This window comes from Rhinichthys klamathensis, unplaced genomic scaffold (genome assembly GCF_029890125.1).
Source record: "Rhinichthys klamathensis goyatoka isolate OS25496 unplaced genomic scaffold, OSU_Roscu_1.1 h1tg000223l_1, whole genome shotgun sequence".
Lineage (NCBI taxonomy): Eukaryota > Metazoa > Chordata > Actinopteri > Cypriniformes > Leuciscidae > Rhinichthys > Rhinichthys klamathensis.
Window position 1 is genome coordinate 5,291,959 of NW_026606747.1, and position 25,437 is coordinate 5,317,395.

Sequence of the window (25,437 nt, forward strand, 5' to 3'; positions counted from 1 at the left end):
CTCTCAGGATCATTGTGAAGCTATCAAGCCACGCCCTAGCAACCATTCAGAGCACCTTAGCAACAACTCCCATAGACTTCCATTGAAAGAGATCGAAGGGATATCTCTGGACTGAATTGTCATAGAAACATGAGGGTGGTCTCGTTTGACTAGGGGCAGCAAACAGCCAATCATGAATCACCTCAACACTTCCTAGCCACGCCCTAGCAACCATTGTCGAGCACCTTAGCAACCAAAATCCAAAGAGGAATATCGTCCATTCTGAATGTCACAGAGGCATGGGAGTTGGTTTATATCATTCATACTGACAAGCAGCCTTTGGAGTTTCATGATTGGCAGCTGCCAAGCCACTCCTTAGCAACCAGAGTACCCTAGCAACCATTTTGCAAAACCTACATCTCTTTATCAGAACATCGTATAGAGATGGGGGTTGGTTTATATCATTCATACTGACAAGCAGCCTTTGGAGTTTCATCATTGGCAGCTGCCAAGCCACTCCCTAGCAACAAAACAGAGTACCCTAGCAACCATTTTGCAAGACCTACATCTCTGCATCAGAACATCGTATAGAGATGGGGGTTGGGTCTTTTGACTCATGCTAGCACACAGGACTTTCAACATGCTAAACATGCTAGCTGTGAATAGCTACATGCTAATATTGATTAGCTAAGTGCTAAATCATGCCATGAACATTATAAAAACTCTATAGTAACCAAATGTGAACACTACCAACCACCTAGTAACACCATAGCAACCATCCAGAATACCATAGCAACCACCCAAAACACCCTAGCAACCACCTAGCAACACCATAGCAACCACCCAGAATACCCTAGCAACCGCCTAGCAACACCCTAGCAACCACACAGAACACCCTAGCAACCGCCTAGCAACACCCTAGCAACCACTCAGAACACCCTAGCAACCGCCTAGCAACACCCTAGCAACCACTCAGAAAACCCTAGCAACCGCCTAGCAACCACCCAGAACACCCTAGCAACCGCCTAGCAACACCCTAGCAACCACCCAAAACACCCTAGCAACACCCTAGCAACCACCCAGAACACCCTAGCAACACCCTAGCAACACCATAGCAACCACCCAGAACACCCTAGCAACAACCTAGCAACGCCCTAGCAACCACCCATAATACCCTAGCAACCACCTAGTAACACCTTAGCAACCATGCTAGCAACATGCTAAACATGCTAGCATGATGCTAGCAATATGCTAATAATGCTAGCATCTACCTAAAACATGTTTGCAACATGCATATTTTTGCTAGCATCATGCTAGCAACATGCTAATCATGATAGCATGTTGGTAGCATGATGCTAACAACATGCTAATCATGCTAGCATGATGCTAGCATGATGCTAACAACATGCTAATCATGCTAGCATGATGCTAGCAATATGCTAATCATGCTAGCAACATGCTAGCAACATGCTAATTATGCTAGCATCATGCTAGCAACATGCTAATCATGCTAGCATCATGCTATTAACATGCTAGCAAAATGCTAATAATGCTAACATCATGCTAGCAACATGCTAATCATGCTAGCAACATGCTAATAATGCTAGCAACATGCTAATAATGCTAGCATAATGCTAACAACATGCTAATCATGCTAGCATGATGCTAGCAACATGCTAATCATGCTAGCATCTTGGTAAAAACTAGCTAACCGCACGCTAGCAACCGAGCGGCGAGTTTTGCCACTGCAAGCACCACTTCACATTTTCTTCTGGAAATGTACATTCTAGTTAGTGGTGCTTGCCTATGGCGAAGCAACACTATTGTTATCTCACATACTTATTATTCTTATTCTTATTCTTATTAGTGGTGCTTGCCTATGGCAAAGCAACACTAGTGTTATTGTGCATACTTATTATTCTTCTTCTTCTTATTCTTCTTATTCTTCTGGCCACTTTTTGACGCGCTACTCCTCCCGCAGTTTTTGTCACAGACCCATGAATGAGGCGTCAAAACGTGCGGCCTGTTCGGGAATGGTGTGCTATGACTTTTCTAAGGGATCGGGGGTACGATGTTCGCCCCAGGGGCGAAAAACCAGCCGAAAAATCCCATAGACTTAACATTGCGTCAAACTTTGAAGAGTCGTAGGTCGGAACGTGGATGTCGCAGAAACGTGTAATTTACCACATTTGAAGAGGCCGACAGGCTCTGTAAGAATATACCACACAATGGGGTAAAAGTTGCACCCCTGGGGTGCAGGAGCTGCCCAAAGTTGCCCCATTGACTTACTATGGTGTAGGACGGCCCATGAAATGGGCCGTCCTACACCATAGAAACCGCTTTTATATTGAACATAACTCTGGATCACAGTGTCATAGAGACAAGGGGGCGGGCTCATTTTATTCAGACAACCAATCAGTCTCTCAGGATCATTGTGAAGCTATCAAGCCACGCCCTAGCAACCATTTAGAGCACCTTAGCAACAACTCCCATAGACTTCCATTGAAAGAGATCGAAGGGATATCTCTGGACTGAACTGTCATAGAAACATGAGGGTGGTCTCATTTGACTCGGGGCAGCAAACAGCCAATCATGAATCACCTCAACACTTCCTAGCCACGCCCTAGCAACCATTGTCGAGCACCTTAGCAACCAAAATCCAAAGAGGAATATCGTCCATTCTGAATGTCACAGAGGCATGGGAGTTGGTTTATATCATTCATACTGACAAGCAGCCTTTGGAGTTTCATGATTGGCAGCTGCCAAGCCACTCCCTAGCAACCAAACAGAGTACCCTAGCAACCATTTTGCAAGACCTACATCTCTATATCAGAACATTGTATAGAGATGGGGGTTGGTTTATATCATTCATACTGACAAGCAGCCTCTGGAGTTTCATCATTGGCAGCTGCCAAGCCACTCCCTAGCAACAAAACAGAGTACCCTAGCAACCATTTTGCAAGACCTACATCTCTGCATCAGAACATCGTATAGAGATGGGGGTTGGTTTATATCAATCATACTGACAAGCAGCCTTTGGAGTTTCATCATTGGCAGCTGCCAAGCCACTCCCTAGCAACAAAACAGAGTACCCTAGCAACCATTTTGCAAGACCTATATCTCTGCATCAGAACATCGTATAGAGATGGGGGTTGGGTCTTTTGACTCATGCTAGCACACAGGACTTTCAACATGCTAAACATGCTAGCTTTGAATAGCTACATGCTAATATTGATTAGCTAAGTGCTAAATCATGCCATGAACATTATAAAAACTCTATAGTAACCAAATGTGAACACTACCAACCACCTAGTAACACCATAGCAACCATCCAGAATACCATAGCAACCACCTAAAACACCCTAGCAACCACCCAAAACACCCTAGCAACAGCCTAGCAACACCATAGCAACCACCAAGAATACCTTAGCAACCGCCTAGCAACACCCTAGCATCCACCCAGAACACCCTAGCAACCGCCTAGCAACACCCTAGCAACCACCCAGAATACCCTAGCAACCACCTAGCAACACCCTAGCAACCACCCAGAATACCCTAGCAACCACCTAATAACACCCTAGCAACCACTCAGACCACCCTAGCAACCGCCTAGCAACACCCTAGCAACCACCCAGAACACCCTAGCAACTGCCTAGCAACACCCTAGCAACCACCCACAATACCCTAGCAACCGCATAGCAACACCATAGCAACCACCCAGAACACCCTAGCAACTGCCTAGCAACACCCTAGCAACCACCCAGAACACCCTAGCAACCGCCTAGCAACACCCTAGCTACCAACCAGAACACCCTAGCAACCCCCTAGCAACACCCTAGCAACCACCCAAAACACCCTAGCAACCGCCTAGCAACCACCCAAAACACCTTAGCAAACACCCAGAATACCCTAGCAACCGCATAGCAACACCATAGCAACCACCCTGAATACCCTAGCAACCGCCTAACAACCAACTAGAACACCCTAGCAACCACCTAGCAACACCCTAGCAACCGCCTAGCTACACCCTAGCAACCAACCAGAACACCCTAGCAACCCCCTAGCAACCCCCCAAAACACCCTAGCAACCGCCTAGCAACCACCCAAAACACCTTAGCAAACACCCAGAATACCCTAGCAACCGCATAGCAACACCATAGCAACCACCCTGAATACCCTAGCAACCGCCTAACAACCAACCAGAATACCCTAGCAACCGCCTAGCAACACCATAGCAACCACCCATAACACCCTAGCAACCACCCAGAATACCTTAGCAACCACTCAGAATACCCTAGCAACACCATAGCAACCACCGATAAACCCCTAGCAACGCCCTAACAACCACCCAGAATACCCTAGCAACCGCCTAGCAACCACCAAGAACACCCTAGCAACCACCTAGCATCACCCTAGCAACCGCCTAGCAACACCATAGCAACCACCCTGAATACCCGAGCAACTGCCTAGCAACACCATAGCAAGCACCCAGAACACCCTAGCAACCACCTAGTAATGCCCTAACCACCCAGAATACCCTAGCAACCACCTAGCAACCACCAAGAACACCCTAGCAACCACCTAGCAACCGCATAGCAACCACCTAGCAACCACCCATAACGCCCGAGCAACCACCCACAACACCCTAGCAACCGCCTAGCAACACCATAGCAACCACCCTGAATACCCTAGCAACTGCCTAGCAACGCCCTAGCAACCACTCTGAATACCATAGCAACTGCCTAGCAACACCATAGCAACCACCCAGAACACCCTAGCAACCACCTAGCAACGTCCTAGCAACCACCCATAATACCCTAGCAACCACCTAGTAACACCTTAGCAACCTTGCTAGCATCATGCTATAAACATGCTAAACATGCTAGCAAATATGCTAATCATGCTACCATCTAGCTAAAACATGTTTACAACATGCTTATTTTTGCTAGCATCATGCTAGCAACATGCTAATCATGCTAGCATAATGGGAGAATTTAACTAAAATATGCTAGCAACATGCTAATAATGCTAGCATGATGAAAAAGCGGCCAAAAAAAATCCCATGACTTAACATTGCGGAATGTTCCGAAATTCAAATCCAAACTGTCACTTTCACACACACAGACACAAAAGGGCTTGACAGCCCTGCTGTCAGGCCCTCTCTCTCTCTCTCTCTCTCTCTCTCTCTCCCTCAGAGGATTTATTTTACCAAGGAGCCAATAAGTAATGGCCTAAAATCTTCATAGCCACACCATTGCAACCAGTTACAGCACCCTAGCAACCGTAAAATAACTCTATAAAAACTCTATAAAAACTCCATATAAAACTCCATAGTAATTATCTGTAAATAAATACATGCCGACATCACAGACCCCTGAGTGAGGCGTCAAATTGTGCGGATTATTGAGGAGAGGTGTGCTATGACTTTTATTAGCGATCGGGGGTACGGTGTTCGCCCCAGGGGCAAATCATTGGGTAAAAAAAATCCCATAGACTTAACATTGGCACACACTTTGACGACTCGTAGCACTGACCGATGATTTCTCAGAAACTTGTAATTTACCACATTTGAAGAGGCTGGCAGGCTCTGTTAGAACATACCTCATAATGGGGTAAAAGTTACACCCCTGGTGGACAAGAGCTGTGCTACTTATAGCACCCTAGCAACCAAAGGACTAACTAAATGTTAAATGAGCAATATCACACTCTTAGCCATGCACTATTGCTGCGATTCGGCCCTAACCCTAACGCCAGGATGTTGATATTAAACATTAAAATATACAGACAATATTATATAGATGCATTTTAAAATGAAATGAAATTACATTAATAAGGTAAATTATTTTATTATTAAAATATATAATTTAAGCATTAACTCAATTTCATGTGTTTTACTAACAGCCAGGTGTTTTAATAATTCATGGAATTGTTGTTTACTCGTTAAACTGCAAGAAAGAGATGATAATTTGGTGGATGATTTAACAGTCCTTCCAGAAAAACGCGGAGTTTTTTTGTGATTGTTGCGGGCAAAAATCCTTGATTACGCGGCCCGTTTTCTTTAAAAATGCGATGGAATATGCGGGATATTTATGCAATTTTTTGCGATGAAATTGCGGGAACTTGCAAAAATTGCGGGAACTTGCAAAAATTGCGGGAACTTGCAAAAATTGCGGGAACTTGCAAAAACTGAGGTTTGATGAAAAAGAGAAAAAAAAGTGATTCCCCCAACACCCTGTTCTCACTAGGCTACTACCTTAATGTAAAGAGTCCTTTCTTATTACTTCCTATGATAAGCAAGCATACTACATCACAGAAAGTGCTGGAAATATTTAATTTCTCATCTTGTTTTATTTCAGACTGTAACGAGTGGAAATAAGGTGTGGCCCCTTTAAGAGCTGCGCGCTCCCAACTGTCTGCAGTATTATATTTGTATGTGCCTATGTGCCATGCGCCTCGAACACCCCATGTGTGCGGGTAATTTCTGTTTGATGCTACTTTTATCTTATTTTGTTTATTAAGTAACGATGTGGACGGTAGAACGTGTGACAGACAGTTACGAGTTCGATTTGGGAATAAAGTGCGAGTTGTGAGATGCCAATCGCCTCCGTGAGTCTGTCTGGCCTCTGCAATAACTTCAGCTGTGAGCTATCCCTATTTTTCTTCCCGACACAACGCGTTACAAGACCTTAATAAACACATTAAACTTACAAAACATTGAGTCAAACCAGTTCTGTAGCTTTACTAGAGGAATATGCTACAGCTTCAGTAAAAATGAATAAATGAAATATTTAAAAATAAAGTGTGCTCCTGTTTTACAGCTTTTCAATGATGTTCACGTCGCGTAATTACGTCACTTCATAACGTCCCCATGGCAACAGGGGGAAGTGGCTGCTCTTGTGTGAAGCAAACGCAACATTTTCCAACTTTCTGCTAAGATATATGTGACTTTTTTGCGACGAAAATGCGGGGATTATGAAATCATGCAAGCCCCGCATATTTTGCGCGGAAATCAGCAATTTATGCGGCGAAATTGCGGAGTATTTGAAAAAATGCGACCCCCGCAAAAATATGCGGACTTTGGCTGATTTTGCATTGAATTCAGCGATCGCATAATCGCGTTTTTCTGGAGGGACTGATTTAAAAATATTCGTAGATCATCTGTAGGTTGTGTAGTCATTTGAATGCAATCATAACCATGGATATACATAATACAGGCCTTTATTATGTATATCTATGATCATAACGGTCGCCTGAGGGCGCTCAACGACCACGTCATCCGTGAGCGTGAGTTTCTAACAAAAAAAAAACAATTTACTAAAAAGAATAAATACATACAATAATTTACCATGGTTAATTTGTGTTTTTTTCATTTGTTATTTTTGTATTTAAGCCTTTCACACGTAACTTAAGTTTAAAATATTCTAACTGATCCCCCAGCTTGAGTTTTTCTAGGCGACCGTTACTGTCACTTTAATGTTTCCATGGTGACGGGTCATTGCTTGTCACGTGACACAACGCAACCACAACACAGCGCTGAATGAATGATGATCTGCTTTCATGTCATTTTCCCTTTTTTATTCAAAATATTCACAAATGTATTAGCTATAACATGAAACACTGATATTCCGATTGTCGAATATGTGCAAGTGGATGTGTTTTGTTGTTTAAACACCTTCATAACGATCGCGTTATTTGAGCTGTATGCACAATGGGCGGCGCCATTTTAGTTTGTTTTACAGTTCAGAGAATCGGATCTGTTGGATTTACAACACGTCAGTTCCTCCACTTCTCACGAAATACATGAAAGCAAGTGGCGGTGAACTGGGAGAAGAATAGGGTAAATTGTAAAGGTACTTACACAATGTGAATCTGATATGAATAAAACGTGTCGTCTATTATAATGGAAAGGATTATTATTGCCGCTTCCATAGACATCAGTGTGCATTTTACAAACTCAAAATATATATATTTTTTGCTTGTACTTATGTGTTCTTAAATGTCTGAAACCTAAAATAAACATTATGTGGTTGAATACTAGGGATTAGTGAATGAGCGAATGAATGAGCGGTTTAGGACACATACGAGACAACTCGGTATTCCCGAGTCATATTAAAGATTTGTTCACATGAACCGATCCATCACTACAAGGTGTGATTTTATTGGTTGTACAATCAAAGCTCGCTGCTGATTGGCTGCGAGATCGACTCTTCACGGGAGCAGAACTGATGAACTACCCGCATTATTCTCTCGAGGTAAGTGGAGGAGGTCGATTTCTTATGCTGTTTTATGAAGCCTTGTATTGTCAAATTCAGCTCTTTATTTGAAATAAATGTTTACAGTATTCGTATTATCATATGAGTTGTAGTTAATGCTGTGTTTTTTAATTAAGCTACCCTTTTCTTTGTAAAGAGGGTAACAGTTAATGTATGATCATTTATGTCCACAGCTAGGGCCTAACAGTTAAGTTAGCCACAATTCTATCTTTGTGTGAAACGTAACATGATATTTTGTGTGTGTCTGATGGATATTACGTGCTTTGTATTTTGCTGTTTGTGTAGCTTAACTTAAACACTGAGCGAGGAGTGTATTCATTTTGGCGCTTATTTTAAGCTAAGCATCCTCACATAGCTTATGTGGTCATGTACAAGTTAATAGTATACTTATGCAAAAATATTTGAATGAAATTTGTCGATTGATGCTGGTCGGTTCATGTTAATCAAAGGCAGCGTCGAAGTTTCCGCATCTGTGGTTAACGTTAACTTAGTCACGGTGAAGGAATCCGGTGAGAACCGATTCCAGTGCTCACTGACAGAATTCTCTAATCATAAACAACAAAGTGCAAATATAATGTATGTAAGAAATACATTTTGCTCTGTAGTTGGCTTTATTTAATATAACGGGAGTTCCATGAGTGTTTTACTGGTATTCGTGAGGGAACTGAGAGAACTGCTTTCGCGACTTGCGGTCACGTGGTTGATGTTACACAAATCCGCGCTGACAATCTTGTTAGATTGGGTTCAAGTAGGATAGAGACGGCAGCGTCACTATATTTGCAGTGATTCTTGGTAAATTAACGCATGATGTGACGCATAACGCATCGATTACTACGTTGACGACATTCACAGTATTTTGAGGAGTGATGGAGACGGAATATTAATGTTTTTCTTGTGTTTAACCCTCAGACATTCCTTATAGATTATGCGTCAGACTCAAAACTGACCAAACACCTTAAGTGTAACTTTTAGCAATTAAAAATAAATTCACTATATTTTAGTTCAGTAATATTTAGAATGTACTTTATGGTACTAAAGAATTATGATCCAATAATGTAGATTGATTCATTACATCTTTGTTCATGTGAATCAAAGGCATGCGTTGAGCAGTACAGCCAACCACATGCGTTTCTGATGAGTTTAAAAAATGCAACGTCCAATCAAAGGCGGTTAGATTAGTCACCGGTGAAGAAATCCGGTGAGGACTGATTTCAGTGCGCGCTCACTGACAGAATTATCTCATCATAAACCTCAAAGTGCAAATATAATGTATGTAAGAAATTTATTTTGCAATGTTCAGCTTTGTTTCAGTGTTTTTACTGCATTAAAATTATTTTGTTTGCCTTATAAAAGCCTTATTTGATCGGTGATTGATGTAGATGACTGCTGCGCATGTGACGGGGCGCGCACTGAGAGAACGAGAGAGAGAGAGAGAGCAGACAGAGAGAGAGAGAGAGAGAGAGAGAGAGAGCCTCGGTCGCGCGCGCGCTCTCACCGTCTTCAAAGCGCTGCCTTGGTCTCTCTCCCTCGCGCAATTAATCAAAATCAAATGACGCGATGGTAAAAGGTCGGTTATTTATATGACACTAGCTGTGTCTGAAATCGCTCCCTATCCACTATATAGTGCACTATATCGGGTGTCGGCCATTTTGTAGTGGTGTCCGAATTCTGAGTGAACGACATCATTCCCTACATTCATTCAATACTTTTACCCACAATCCTCTCTGAATTCGAGTGTACATTCGATGTACACTTGCTGAAGCACTATTTCCCACAATCCAATGCGGAGAGAACTGAGAGAGCAGTTTAAACCAGAGATTACATTACAGCTTTCTTATTCCTGCTTTAACATTTATTTCATGCTAGTTTTATTTTTCTATTAATCATTACTTGAATAGAACATATTAAAACATTGAGACAATATTATATAGCTGAATTGTAAAATTAAATTAAATTATATGTATATCGTTTTTTTTAATTAAAATATATTATTTAGGCATTAACACAATTGAATGTGTTTTACTAATGTGTTTTGATAATTTATGGCATTGTTGTTAACTCGTTAAACTGTAAAGGGAGAGATGATTATTTGGTGGATGATTTGAAAAATATCCGTTTATCATCTGTAGGAAGCGTATTCATTCGAATATAATAACGGTCGCCTGAGGGCGCTCGACGACCACGTCATCTGTGAGCGTGAGAGTTACAATTTCAGTCGATGAAACTAAAAAGCTGGCACGGAGGTATATACAATTACAAAATAAAGTCATTATGATTGTGATTGTTGTTAATATTATTTTATAAAGTAAGTAACATAAGATAAAAGGAGTTTTATCAGTACGTGTGACGAATCCTTTTCTGCGACAGCTCCAACTCTCCGACGCACAGTGTAAACGTCAGTGTCCGAATTCACTCACTTCATTTCGTTCACTCCTTGCAGATATAGTGCACTCAAATGCCATACACTATATAGGGATTAGTGAATGAGTGAACGAGTGAGCGGTTTCGGACACAGCTAATGTGTAGATTTTTGTAGAAAATTACCAAAAAATCATTTAGTTTAGACTGGAGTGAGGTTAAAATTTTCTGCTTTTTTTTTCTTTCTCAGTGTTACCATTATTTGCAATGTAAGTTCAAGTTAAATGGGTTGTGAGTGTGGTGTTGAGTTTTTTGACACTCTTGTTTCTCTGTTTCAGAATACTGTTTTCATTCCTTACTGCATTTTGAGGTAAAGGTTTAATTAGGGACATGGCCACATACAAAATGCTTCAGATTTGACTTCTTGATAAGAAAATCGTTATAGTTAAAAAATGATCAGGATCATAGAAGCTATTAAAATAAAAACTATTTTGTTTATGCAACAAATAATGAATTACCCCATCCATTCTCCAAACCACTTGTCTTATATAGTAAACCTGGATGGATGGCCAGTCCATCACAGGTTTTAGGCCACATATTTGACATAATTCTGCTTCTTGAAAATATTAAATAATTTCAAGAAAAATACATTATTGAGATACATTCCTAAATTATATTATATTCTACATCTAGATAAAATAATGGATATTGAACATGCAAATAAGCTATGCATAGTTGACTTTGAGTTTAGTAATTTTCCATTATGTTGTCGTTGTTATTTTTTCAGACTGACTGATCAGAGCACAACCTGTATTTTCTGCTGCACTTTTCTCCTTGGTTAGTGTTAATATGGTTTCTTAATCTGTACTATGACATTTTCATCACATCACCATAATTGTAGTCCCTGTGCTCTAATATGTCTTGTTCTGTTTTGTTTCTTTACAGGTTCCTTGTGTTTTGGCGTTTTCCACAGAGAGCAGTTCATTTCATTTCTTACCCCCAACCCCCACAAAAAAAAAAAAAAAAAAAAAAAAAAAAACATTTTACAAGTTTACACTGTGCTTCTTTCATTGTTGTTTAACTGTTTGTTTTTCTTCCTGAGAGTACTACAGGTTTTATCTTTTCAGGCTCGACAGCTGTGACACCTGTGAGTCCGGGAGAACTTTCAAAGTATGTGCTTATCAAAGGGAGAATGTCCTGTTAAAATTATTTTGACTAGCAATTAAGTGTATTTTATTAATGTATTACTTTAACTTTTAAAAGTAGAGATTTTACTTTTACTTCATTCACACGAGTTATTCAGATATATTTGACAAGAATAATTGTTTTTCTTTTTATCTCTTCATATTTTACAGGATGCCGCGGAGAGGAAAGAGATCACAGGCTCAAAAAACTCGTTGGAGGAAGTTCGACCTGGAGGATGAACAGACCAGACCCTCGAGGATTAACCAGGTACTATTGATATCGATGTCTTGCAACATGCTCATTTCACGGCACCCTTATTCTTGGGACTAGGGCTGTCACGATTGCGCTTTATTAATCCCTTATATGGACAAAGACAATCCAGATGTAGCTGAATTAATGTGAATTTGAAACATTATTAAAGACAAGTAAGCAGTCAGTAATAATATAAGAAATTAATCAAATCGTTTTTAGAGTTTTTCGGGTAGATCCGACATGTACAGAAATTTGACAAAAGTAATCAAATGTGAAAAAAACACTGCATATCCATTACTGTATAAATAAAATATAGATTGATCTTTTTGTAATGTTACAAAAGGTAGCCTATTTAGTCAAGACCTGTTAGTCATGTATTTGTCCTTTGTTTGATTAACATTAAAACACTTGCCAAGACAGGCGTTTTTTTTTTAGTAGGTAAATAGCTGTTTCGGCTGAACACCAGTAACACCGACTATCGCAGCAAACCTAGTGACTGTCTCAGATTAGATAAACATTTCTAAAAACTAGATATTTAAAAATGCACCTACATTGTTGTGCATTTTGTGACTTTAAGTCAGATAAAAGACCATTTTTTCCAGTCTACATTTCGTCAAAGATTTTTTTTAAATAGTGTTAAAATATCATCTGATCTTTTTCTTTAAAGATTTCTTAACAATAGTGTTAAAATATCATCTGATCTTGTTCACGTGAACCCATATGTATCGGCAAGTGTTAGATAAGTGTATTGTTACAGCCCTAATAAAACCCAATTTTCAAACAACAATTTTTGCATTTGTCTTGTGCACACTTGCTGTGTACGAATGCCCTTTTCTTTAGTTTTTTAGTTACGTTTTTTTTTTAACTGTTTAGTAAAAATTCCTTTGTCCCAAACAGCATGAAGTGCAATGTAAAATTTAACACAGATTCTGTAACACTAATTGTGACCTAATTTCATGAATGATTATTTACAGGTTGAACAGGCAAGCACCAGTGCAGCTGTAGCTCAGTTTTCAGGTAGAACGTATGTAGAAGGTGGTGATATTGCATCCAGGGTTGTGTCTGTGCAGGCATCTCATTGTCAGGGTGATATTAGGTATGACAGTTTCTCTAGAAATCACCAATGTACGTGTGTAGCGTTGACATTTTTGGCCAACCAGAGTGAAGGTATCACGTTCAAGATGCCTGACCTTGATAGAGTTTTAGAGGAGGGAGATGCGTTATTTGTCGGTATTAAATTGCAGCTTATTGCTGAAGGACGGTTTAAATTCAACCACCTGACCATGGAGGAAGTACCGTTGAGGGTTTCATCATTTAACCGGACATACGATGTGCTGAAGTCAGGAGTGATGCATGGATACCTCAGAGCCCCTGGCACTGAAGAGTGGTTGATACCTCTCACTGAAAGGCTACAGTGTCTCTCCACAGATGTCAGCTATGCTCTCCTCCTTGTATCTCCAGAGTGTATTGCTGTGTTTAGAGACAGATCTGGAAGGTATGGATACTTTGATTCTCACTCGAGGACTGCTGCAGGCTTGCCCCATCCTAATGGAACTGCTGTCATGTTGACTTTCACCCACCTGAGTGACATGGCAGACAGAGTGCTCAAGATCTTCTGGGATCGTGGTGCTGGGACCAGCTATGAATTCATGCCTGTATCATTTGAAACTGAGCAACAGTCTGTCCAACTGCCTTCACCATCTGTTTGTGAACAGGCGTCACAAGTGATTTCAGCTCTACCAGAACCAGTAACAAATGTTGGAGCCAAAGTAAATTTTGTTTGCACAGGAACTAAAAACCAAGATGCGGTAGAAAAAACAAATAAGCACAGGAGAAGGAAAGAAATGCGTAAAACGTTTAAAATGTCAAAACAAGGTGGAGATCCTAACGACACGGCTGCACCTTATGTCACCAGAAAACATAAAAGACGGGATTGTGAGAGACGGAGGTATGCCACTTTGCATTACCAATCAAAGAAAAAAGAAGCATTTAAGGTGAAGTATAATCAAGATTGTCTCTTCCGAATACAAAGGAAACGGTCTCTGGTGAGAAGATACAGCACAGATGCTCTCTTTCAGACGAAGCTGAAAGAATACAGTAAGAAGAGGTACAGCACAGATTCTCTCTTTCAGACAAAGAAGAAAGAATACAGTAAGAAGAGGTACAGCACAGATTCTCTCTTTCAGACAAAGAAGAAAGAATTCATGAAGAGGTACAGCACAGATGCTCTCTTTCAGACGAAGATGAAAGAATACAGTAAGAAGAGGTACAGCACAGATTCTCTCTTTCAGACAAAGAAGAAAGAATACAGTAAGAAGAGGTACAGCACAGATGCTCTCTTTCAGACAAAGAAGAAAGAATACAGTAAGAAGAGGTACAGCACAGATTCTCTCTTTCAGACAAAGAAGAAAGAATACAATAAGAAGAGGTACAGCACAAATTCTCTCTTTCAGAAAAAGAAGAAAGAGTACATTACGAAGAGGTACAGGGCCGATACTCTATTCCAGAGGAGAATGAAACGGTACATGATGAGAAGATATGCAGGTGACCCAGAGTTCAGAGCACATCACATCCTGCGATGTACCCTGCAAAAGACTCAGAAATGTGCCAGTGATGCTACATATCACATTCTTCATCGATTGCAATGCGCACTGCGGATCAAAAATAAATATAAAGCTTACATCCGTTCCAGCCAGGAAAGACCCCAGCCTTTGGTTAGCAAAGAGATGGAAAGTGCCATACATGCATTCCGGTGTAAGATTCAGAAAGGCCCTACACATGTCTGCACGGTCTGTCACAGAGCCCTGTTTCCTGATCAAGTCAGGGTGTGTAATAGAGCGAGATATGACAAAAACGTTCATATTGCAGCGTCTTGCCTAACCGGCAAGTATGTTCACGCGTGTGATAGTGCCTGCTCAGGTTCCTGTGTAGTTCCGGAAGAGAGAAAACAGGAGTGGATTTGCCACACTTGTGACAGACACCTCAAGAGAGGACAGATGTCTTCAATTGCAGCCGCCAACAAACTGGAGTTGCCACCCATCCCTGCGGAATTGGATGACTTAAATGTCCTTGAACGTCAACTCATTGCAAAAATTTTACCATTTGCAAAAATAGTTGCGCTACCCAAAGGACAGCAGAGAGCAGTACGTGGTGCTGTTGTGTGTGTGCCCTCCGAGATGGAAAACACTGTCAACTCTCTGCCGAGACCAAGAAGTGAGGCCCAGCTGCTACAGGTGAAGCTGAAGAGACACGTGAAGTTTAAAGGATACCAGCAGTTCAACACGGTTAATATGAACAACGTGCTTGCAGCTTTATCAAAGCTGAAAGCTATGCATTCGGAATACAGGGATATCTCCATAAGAGATAATGCTGTATTTGAAAGTCCCCTAGACGAGGAAGCTGATGTCTCTGAAAGTCACCTAGACAAGGAAGCTGATGCCTCTGAGATGCAAACGGAAGCCGATGCTGCCGAGCAGGATGAGCAACACGTTAGCGTCGAGGAGAAGGACGAGCTTCGACCCGGCCTCACATTAGACACGTGCATGCAGCCGCCTGACATCGGACAGGAGATCTTGTCGTACGGTGAGGGAATATTTAGTATCGCACCTGCACAAGGACATAAGCCTGTTGGATTTTTCAAAATCCCAAAGCTGGAAGCCATGGCGTTCCCTGTTCAGTTCCCCACTGGACAGAATTCCATTGACGAGGAAAGACAAATTTCAATATCTCCCAGTATGTATTTCAACGCCAGATTGTTCAGCGTGGACACGCGTTTTGCAAAAGATCAGAGTTATCTTTTCTTTGCACAGTTTGTAACGGAAACACAACTGGCTAGAAACAGCATGTCTATCCAGTTGCGAAAAGGCAAACCTGTCACAAGAGACGGCCGGAGAATTTCCAACAGACTGCTTCAAGACAACCGGGAGATTGAAAGATTAGTACACAACAGAGACGCCACACGGTTCATGCAACCACTTAGAGGCTCTCCATCGTATTGGGAGAAAACGTTGAGAGATCTACAGGCTATGATACGACAGTTAGGAACCCCTACGTTTTTTTGCACGTTCAGCGCCGCCGAAATGAGATGGCCTGAAGTAATAACAGCAATCAAGGCCCAGCAAGGTGAACACGTCGACTTTTCCGAGCTTGACTGGACGACAAAGTGCGAAATCCTCCGAAGCAACCCAGTCACTGTCATGCGCATGTTTGAGAAAAGGGTGGATGCGCTAATGACTCATCTGCTTTTGTCGCCTGCCCAACCCATTGGTAAAGTTGAGGACTACTTTTACCGAGTGGAGTTTCAAGCTAGAGGAAGCCCACATATCCATCTTCTCGTTTGGATAAAGGACGCACCCGAGTTTGAAAATGACTCTGATAAGGATGTCTGCGACTTTATTGACCGCAACATAACCTGCCAGTTGCCCGACTCCTCGGCTGATCCTGAGCTTCACCGGATCGTCACAGAGGTCCAGCTTCACAGCAGGAACCACTCAAAGTCCTGTAAGAAGGGAAATGTATTGTGTCGATTTGGGTTCCCCAAACTACCGGTGTCTAGCACCACGATCACTCGTCCGCGACCACAGCGTCCTGAAGAAGAGGATGACACGGACACTTCTCCATCTGGAAGCTGCATGTTTGCGTCTAAAGCCGCACAACCACAGCGTCCTGAAGAAGAGCATGGGAAAGCCCAGAAGCAAGAAGAAAGAAGGAAGTTGAGACGGGAGGCTGCTCAAAAGGCAATGAACGAAGCCAGGACCAAACTCAAGCCGGTGTGGGATCTATTGAATGACCCCCAAGCCTCCTTTGACAGCTTGTCAGAGCTACTGACAGCGTGTAAGATGTCCATCAAGGATTACAGTGACAACGTCGAAGCATTGTCCAATGCCAACGTGATTCTGCTGAAGCGTGATCCAAAGGAGGCTTGGGTGAATGGATACAATCCCGATTTATTAAGGGCATGGAACGCCAATATGGACATTCAGTTCGTTATTGACGCTTTTAGCTGCGTTATGTACATGCTTTCGTATATTTCCAAGCCGGAGCATGAAATGGGCGATTTACTTAAAAACGTAATCAAGAGTGTGCGCGAGACGAACGTTAGCGAGGAAGATGAGATGAAGCAGATAATGCAAGCATATTCCAAACACAGGCAAGTTAGCGCTCAGGAGTCTGTGGCACGAACATGCAGCTTACCGTTGAAGAAGTGTTCACGAAGTGTTGTGTTTCTACCGACGGATGATGACGCGCTAAAGATGAGTCTTCCCTTAAGCGTCCTACAAAATAAAAATCCCGATTCCGAGGATGTGTGGATGTCAGGGATGATCGATAAATACAGAGCAAGGCCTCTAGCGCGTGATTTTGAAAAGATGTGCCTGGCAGATTTTGCTTCGGAGTGCCGCATCGTGTACGGTCAGCAAACGGAAGGCAAAAACGTTCACCGGCTGCTGAACGGCATGGGTTTTTTTCAGAAAAGAACGTCTGGGAAGGCTGCAGTCATTAGATTTGCACGTTATTCTGAGGAAAAACAACCGGAAAAGTTTTACTGTAGATTACTGAAGCTTTATATGCCACATCGGAACAACGAACAGCTAAAACCTCCAGGATTTCCAACATACGAGACGTTTTACAAAGGTGCAAAGGTGGAACTACCTACTCACCCTGGTTTGCTGATCCCTGTCTGTGCCATAGTTCAAGCACACAAGGAGAAGTTTGAAAAACACAGCGAAGAGTTGGACAAGGCATTCGATCAGCTGCAAGAGCAAGGACCGTCTGAGAACGCATGGAACGCTTTTGCACCTGAAGTAGAAGTGGATCGCTTGGAGTGCATTGCTGAACGACAAGACATCATTCCGGATGATGAGGACGTACAAGATGATGTCCCAGAATTCCAGGTTCTTGAACACGGAGATGGGGTCGTGCCACAAATCGAGGCACCGCAGATGAGCGTCGAATTCATTAGGAGTTTGTTTAGGAGTCTAAACGAGACGCAGGCAGCCATATTCTACACGGTCTGCCAGTGGTGTCAGAAGCGTGTCTGGGGTCATAATCCAGAACAGTTTTTCTACTTCGTGTCAGGTGGTGCTGGATGTGGCAAATCACACGTCATCAAGTGCATATACACGGAAGCGACCAAGATTCTGCGTCAACTGCCTCGACTGCGGGAGGAAGGAGATCTGTCCGTGCCTACGGTGCTCTTGAGTGCGTTTACCGGAACCGCGAGCTTCAATATTAACGGAAAAACGTTACATTCGATTTTAAAACTTCCAAGGAATCTGAAGCCACCGTATCAAGGACTTGGAAATGCCCTAGATGAACTACGAGCAACACTACGCGACGTGGAGATTCTTATCATCGATGAAGTGTCCATGATTTCGAAGGATCTTTTTGCCTACATAAACTGGAGATGTCAACAAATCAAAGGCAGCAAGAAACCTTTCGGGGGAATCTCTGTCCTCGCCGTGGGAGACTTTTATCAACTGCCACCTCTGGGTAAAGCCAAACCACTCTGCGTGTACGAAGACGATGTTTTGGACTTCTGGAAAGACCATTTCCAAATGGTTACTCTCTCCGAGATCATGCGTCAGAAAGAAGACTTGGCTTTTGCCCAACTTTTAAACCGCATACGGGTGAAGCAGAAGACCGACGAGCTTGCCGAAGAAGATCGAGCTTTGTTGCTCCAGGCTGTGAAGGACCCCAAAGACTGCCCGTGTGATGCACTGCACGTATTTGCCACCAACAAGGAAGTCCACAGACACAACACTGAAACAATCCATGCTCTTCACACTGACATCATTACCATCGATGCCGAAGACTACAGGAAAGACCCAAGAACGGGAGGGATGAAGAGACAAACGAAGCCCGTCACCGGTAAAAAGGACGACTTGCCTGACACCATACAAATTGCGTTGGGAGCACGCATAATGTTGACTAGGAATTTGGATGTCGAGGACGGGTTATGCAATGGGTGCTTTGGGAAGATTTCTCGTATTGTCAATAAGACAAAAGATGGAATCGACACCGTACACATGCTAGGGCTTCAGCTCGACAATCCACATGCAGGCAAGAAACACCGCAAAAGGGTGCAAGGTGAAGAAGACGACTTTGTGTACATCGAGAGATCCGAAGAAAGTCTAAGGAAAGGAGCGGTTCGTCGACAATTCCCCATCAAGTTGGCCTACGCCTGCACAGCTCACAAAGTCCAAGGCATGACGTTGGAGAATGCCGTGGTTTCACTGAAGAAGATTTTCGAGCCGGGAATGGCCTACGTTGCCCTCAGCAGAACGACCTCGCTTCGTGGACTACACATCACGGACTTGAGCGAAAAGAAGATCTATGCCGATGCTACAGTCACAGCATCGTTGGGAAAGATGACAAGAGCATCATTCGAAGGAATCATGCCGCTTTTACAGCAGGTGAGGGAAACCAAATTGGATCAAACACTTAAAATAATTCATCACAACACAGAAGGACTGTCATCCCACATCGAAGATATCCGATGCCATCACGAACTGCTTCTGTCGGATATTCTTTGCATGACGGAAACTCACCTGACCGGGTCACTCATATCACCCCACGTCCAATTGGAAGGGTACAACGCATTTATGCGAAACAGACATGCCTCCTACTCGACACACCAAGAAATTGCAAAGAAAGCTGGTGGTGGAGTCGCAATCTATTGCAAAGAGCATATTTCAGCTCAGGCTAGGCAGTTTGTGCAAAATGTGACCGATCTGGAGTATGTCGTCATCAAAGTGGATAGCCCGATCAAAGCAACAATCGCTGCTGTGTACAGGCCGCCACACTACGGATTTGAAGAGTTCTCGAAAAACTTGAAGAGTCTGCTGGATTATTTGGACATGGTGGACGAACATCCCACAGTAATCTGTGGAGATTTTAATGAGGATCTCCTCTGCGCAGGGAAAAAAACTGTTCTGGAATTGTTTCAGTCTAAAGGATACACGCAACTGATCACCACAGCAACAACCAAAAAGAACACCCTATTGGATCATATTTACGTCTCTCGTCCGGATTTGTGCCTTCAGGCAGGTGTCTTGCATACCTATCATAGCTATCACAATCCCGTGTACTGTGTTTTGCGTTAATTCGTCTTTTTTTGGTGGACCGATATTGTTGTGTTTGGTGGTAGGTTAGTATGCCATACGGAACCGTTTGCCACTGAAACTGCTTTATAACGCACCAGTGGGGCTTCTACGGCCTTATTCAAACGGGTTGGCGCGTATGGTCGGGTTGTTATGCCATACGGAACCGTTGCCAATGGACCTGGATACGTGACATCAGCGGATCTTCGAAAGCCTTCATCAAACGGGTTGGCGCGTATGGTCGTGTTGCGGTTAGATTGTGGCGTTAGAGATTGTGGTTAGGAGATTGTGGTTAGGTCATGCCAAGGGTTTATACCACTGAGCTACGAAGGAGCAACCTCAGCAGCAGCAGGAAGGACGGAGGAGGAGTGTGACAGCTCCAGGGAGGACACAGACAGTCAGAGCAACAGTGGCAGTAAGTTATAAAAGACAAGGGAAAGAGAGAAGTAGCCACCATTGTAATGTTTGATTTTGACCTTATAACATACATTGTAATTTCAATTGATGTTCAATCTACACAATTTGTGACAATCTGTGCGGGATATGCAGTCCCCTGCTATTCTATGATTGATATGTACTCTTCTGTAAAGTTGCAGGAAGAATTGGGAGACCATAGCAGTCCTGTCTGTGTGCAATATACCTTCTAAAGCTAAGTGTTAAAAGATTTTGCTTCAGTCTGTGTACTACTGCTTTTCATAACTGCGTTTGAATGGAAATGTTATATTTGAATCTCTAATTTTGATTTTTATGTTTTTTAGGAACCAGCCAAATGAAGTGAGATTGTCTGAGAAGATCAAGTGTGCTACATCAATGACGATGACGAGCTGGATACCAGATTATGTGCCAATTTCTTTCCGTAAGTTTTATTTCTGAGTTTTTTTTTTTTTGTTTATTACTACGGGTGTTTTAGTGATCCCATTGTTCATTTATTCATTTCTTTACCAGAGAACAGGTCCAAATATCTATGGCATTGAAGACAACTCTGAAGAATGAAGAAGCAGAGGAAGAAGCACACTGAGGTCAATACTACTGATAAGGTGTAGTATTTCAGTGCATTTTATTATACAATGGTTTCAGGCGTTTTCCCTGGTCAAAAAATGTCTTCGTTGGTGGCCAACAGACACTGTTGTCCTATCTTGCTCTCTTATTAAAAAAAAGATTTTACCACTGGATTTCATAATTTTGTTATATAATCATATTGCTATTAAAAAGTTAAACTAAAAATAATTGCATCAAAAGGTTTAAGTGACCACAAGAGATTGTGGTTAGGTCTCAGCAGCAGGAGGGACGTAGAGGTCAGTAAGCTGGGCTGAGTTGAGTGGGGGACGGAGGGGGGTGATTTTGGGACGCAAGAGTCAATGTCTTCATGTTTGTGGTTAGGAGATTGTGGTTAGGTCATGCCAAGGGTTTATACCACTGAGCTACGAAGGAGCAACCTCAGCAGTAGCAGGAAGGACGGAGGAGGAGTGTGACAGCTCCAGGGAGGACACAGACAGTCAGAGCAACAGTGGCAGTAAGTTATAAAAGACAAGGGAAAGAGAGAAGTAGCCACCATTGTAATGTTTGATTTTGACCTTATAACATACATTGTAATTTCAATTGATGTTCAATCTACACAATTTGTGACAATCTGTGCGGGATATGCAGTCCCCTGCTATTCTATGATTGATATGTACTCTTCTGTAAAGTTGCAGGAAGAATTGGGAGACCATAGCAGTCCTGTCTGTGTGCAATATACCTTCTAAAGCTAAGTGTTAAAAGATTTTGCTTCAGTCTGTGTACTACTGCTTTTCATAACTGCGTTTGAATGGAAATGTTATATTTGAATCTCTAATTTTGATTTTTATGTTTTTTAGGAACCAGCCAAATGAAGTGAGATTGCCTGAGAAGATCACGTGTGCTACATCAATGACGATGACGAGCTGGATACCAGATTATGTGCCAATTTCTTTCCGTAAGTTTTATTTCTGAGTTTTTTTTTTTTGTTTATTACTACGGGTGTTTTAGTGATCCCATTGTTCATTTATTCATTTCTTTACCAGAGAACAGGTCCAAATATCTATGGCATTGAAGACAACTCTGAAGAATGAAGAAGCAGAGGAAGAAGCACACTGAGGTCAATACTACTGATAAGGTGTAGTATTTCAGTGCATTTTATTATACAATGGTTTCAGGCGTTTTCCCTGGTCAAAAAATGTCTTCGTTGGTGGCCAACAGACACTGTTGTCCTATCTTGCTCTCTTATTAAAAAAAAGATTTTACCACTGGATTTCATAATTTTGTTATATAATCATATTGCTATTAAAAAGTTAAACTAAAAATAATTGCATCAAAAGGTTTAAGTGACCACAAGAGATTGTGGTTAGGTCTCAGCAGCAGGAGGGACGTAGAGGTCAGTAAGCTGGGCTGAGTTGAGTGGGGGACGGAGGGGGGTGATTTTGGGCCGCAAGAGTCAATGTCTTCATGTTTTGTCTTTTACGCCTGTGTTATGGAAATCATCATTATGAACAGCAGCTACGCTAATTATTTTCCCTTTGCTTTTCTGCTGTTATCTCGGGACGCGAGTCCCGAGAAAATGGCGTTCGTCAGCTCCAGTTTGTATCCAGCCTCTCACGGAGACTTCAGATGCTCCAATCACAAAGCCTATGAAGTGACGACTCAACACGGGCGATATGGACTCTCTATGGTGGACGGCACTGATCCTCAACAACTCGTCTTAAAGACCGGCGTGCATACTTGGACTTCCAAAAAATACTCTAAATGTTCCGATCCAATCTGACTTGTAATGCTGCCCGAATCATGCACTGTTCCTTCGTTGGCCAGAGGAGAACTGGCCCCCCGACTGAGTCTGGTTTCTCCCAAGGTTTTTTTCTCCATTCTGTCCCTGATGGAGTTTTGGTTCCTTGCCACTGTTGCCTTGGCTTTTGGCTTGCTTAGTTGGGGACATTTAACATTTAATATTCAATAATATTATTGATCTGCCTTACTTAAGGTGGACGTTGACGCAATTTCTTTTAGAAACAAACTTTGTTATATTGTTATATTGTTTTTGTTATATTGTTTTCATGTTATCACTGTGAAGCGCTTTGATACAATCTGTATTGTAAAAAGCGCTATATAAATAAAGGTGACATGACTTGACTTGACTTAAGTAATAGTCTTAATTTTCTAACATATAGCTAACAATTGAATAAAATTAACAGCTAGCTAACAACAATGTGCTTTATGATTTTAATCACTCCAGTATGAACTTTTTGACAATGTTATTTATTTTAAAAACTGCTGTTCAATGTTTATACATGTTAGTTCACTGTATTTACTAATGTTAACACTTACAACTTTAGATTTGAACAATGTACCGTATTAGTAAATGTAAAAATCACTAACAAAGATTAATAAATGCTAAAAAAGTTAAATGCAGGAAAAACCATGGGTTTTGTTCAAAGATGTATGATTTGATGTAAAAACTAAAGCCTTACATCTGACCCATCAACTATGCTGCTCAATAAGTCTTGGAGAATCTGAACAATTCAAATAAATGTACTAACATTAGCATATATGTTTTACCTCCTCTGCCCTCAGGATATCCAGGGAGACAGATGCGTGCCATTCAGCATAGAAACATCAGAGACAGAGATCACCTGAGCGCAGAGGGAAACCAGCTTCTCCTGAGCAAACCTGAGAGACGTTCTGCGGGTGGAACTCCAAAGTTGAAACCAAATGTCTTTTTAAAGGCAACAACGGCTCTTTTCAGAGCTACCCACCCATTCAAATAAAGAGCATTTTTACAAATGTATTCACAACAAAATTCTCAGCACTATAGGCTAAACTAGTACATAATAAAAAATAAAAAAAAGATTTTTATAATCTTAGGGGTAATGCTGTATATCTAATAACTAGTAAAACACTAATCCATTTGCTGGGTGAAATTTGACATAACAGGCATTTAAAAAAAATCTTTTTTAAATAAACATTTGGTTAATTGGCACACACTGTGTTTTTGTCTTTATTGAATGTTATTGAAAGTTAGTCAGTGTCACATTATGAATATTTTCTTGTGAACTTCAGAGAAGATCCAGGTATATTCACAGATGGTTCTTTAAGATGGTAAGTGGCCGGGTCATTTAAAAGCTTACATTTAAATGAGCTTTATATACTCAACATTTATCAAATCAAGACCGCTACATGTACAGGATATCAACGGTCAGTTAATGTTTGATGCTTTGAAAAGAATAACATGTATTCATATTCAGACACACTTGTGTCTTCACACAGCTTCACTGAACAACATCCAAATGGCATTTTAATTCAGAAGTGTGCATAATTGGAGGGATATTGATATATTTAGACGATCATAAATTTGTATTCCAATAAATTTTGTGACCTGATGACCATTAGTGGCGTCAAGCGATCGCTGAACAAGCTCATGAAAATGATGACCAGATGGTGTACTATGGAATTGTAACATTTTCTCATTTCTTAATTCTAAACTTTAAAATAGACTTCTTTTTTATTTATTTCAACTACAAATGAAATTGAAAATGAAATATAATCTATCAGTTAAGTATTAATGTGCAGTTAAGTATTAATGTAATAATGTATACATATACTAGTGCATCTAATTTAAAACAATGATAGGAAATCTTGTTATGACTTTATAATAAATAAATACAATTGGAACTTAGTTAAAAATATATCAAAATATATATAGTGTTCACTCAAAACACCATAGCGACCGTTTAGAGCCACCTAGAAGCAACATTTACAAGCCATATTTCAGTTCCAGAAAATAGTACAAACATGGAGTTTGGCTTTTTTGACTCAGACTGTCAACTAGTCTTTAAATATCATCCCATAAACTGTAAAAGCACACCATAGCAACCATATAAGGTTCCTTAGTAACCATACAAACACATGAATAAGCCATATCTCAGCACCAGAAGATCGTACAGACATGGTTGTTGGCCCGTATGCAATCATGTGCAACCGGGTGGTGTTTTTTGCCACTGCAAGCACATACCAGTAGATCTCATTAAACTAAAAATTCAACCCAATGTACACTTTCTAGATTTCTGGAAATCGTAATGTTATTATTTATTTATTTTGAACATTGTTATTGTACATATATTCACAGATGGTACTTTAAGATAGTAGGAGGGTCATTTAAACGCTTAAAATAAACCGTATTACCATATAGTCAGAAATCATAAACATTAGTTCACAAGCAATCAGTTGGCATGGATGTGCGTTAATAGTTCATTGATTTATCTGAAGTGCAGTTGGGTGGGGCC

General features: G+C 41.4%; 1 long non-coding RNA gene across 1 annotated transcript; it reads left to right on the forward strand.

Annotated features, from left to right (window-relative positions):
• The first annotated feature begins 21,877 nt into the window (after positions 1-21,877).
• Positions 21,878-23,903, forward strand: LOC130097755 (uncharacterized). The gene is made up of 3 exons (XR_008808343.1): positions 21,878-22,100; positions 22,189-22,280; positions 23,729-23,903. It is a non-coding gene; the product is annotated as an uncharacterized LOC130097755 (long non-coding RNA).
• Positions 23,904-25,437: the final 1,534 nt, after the last annotated feature.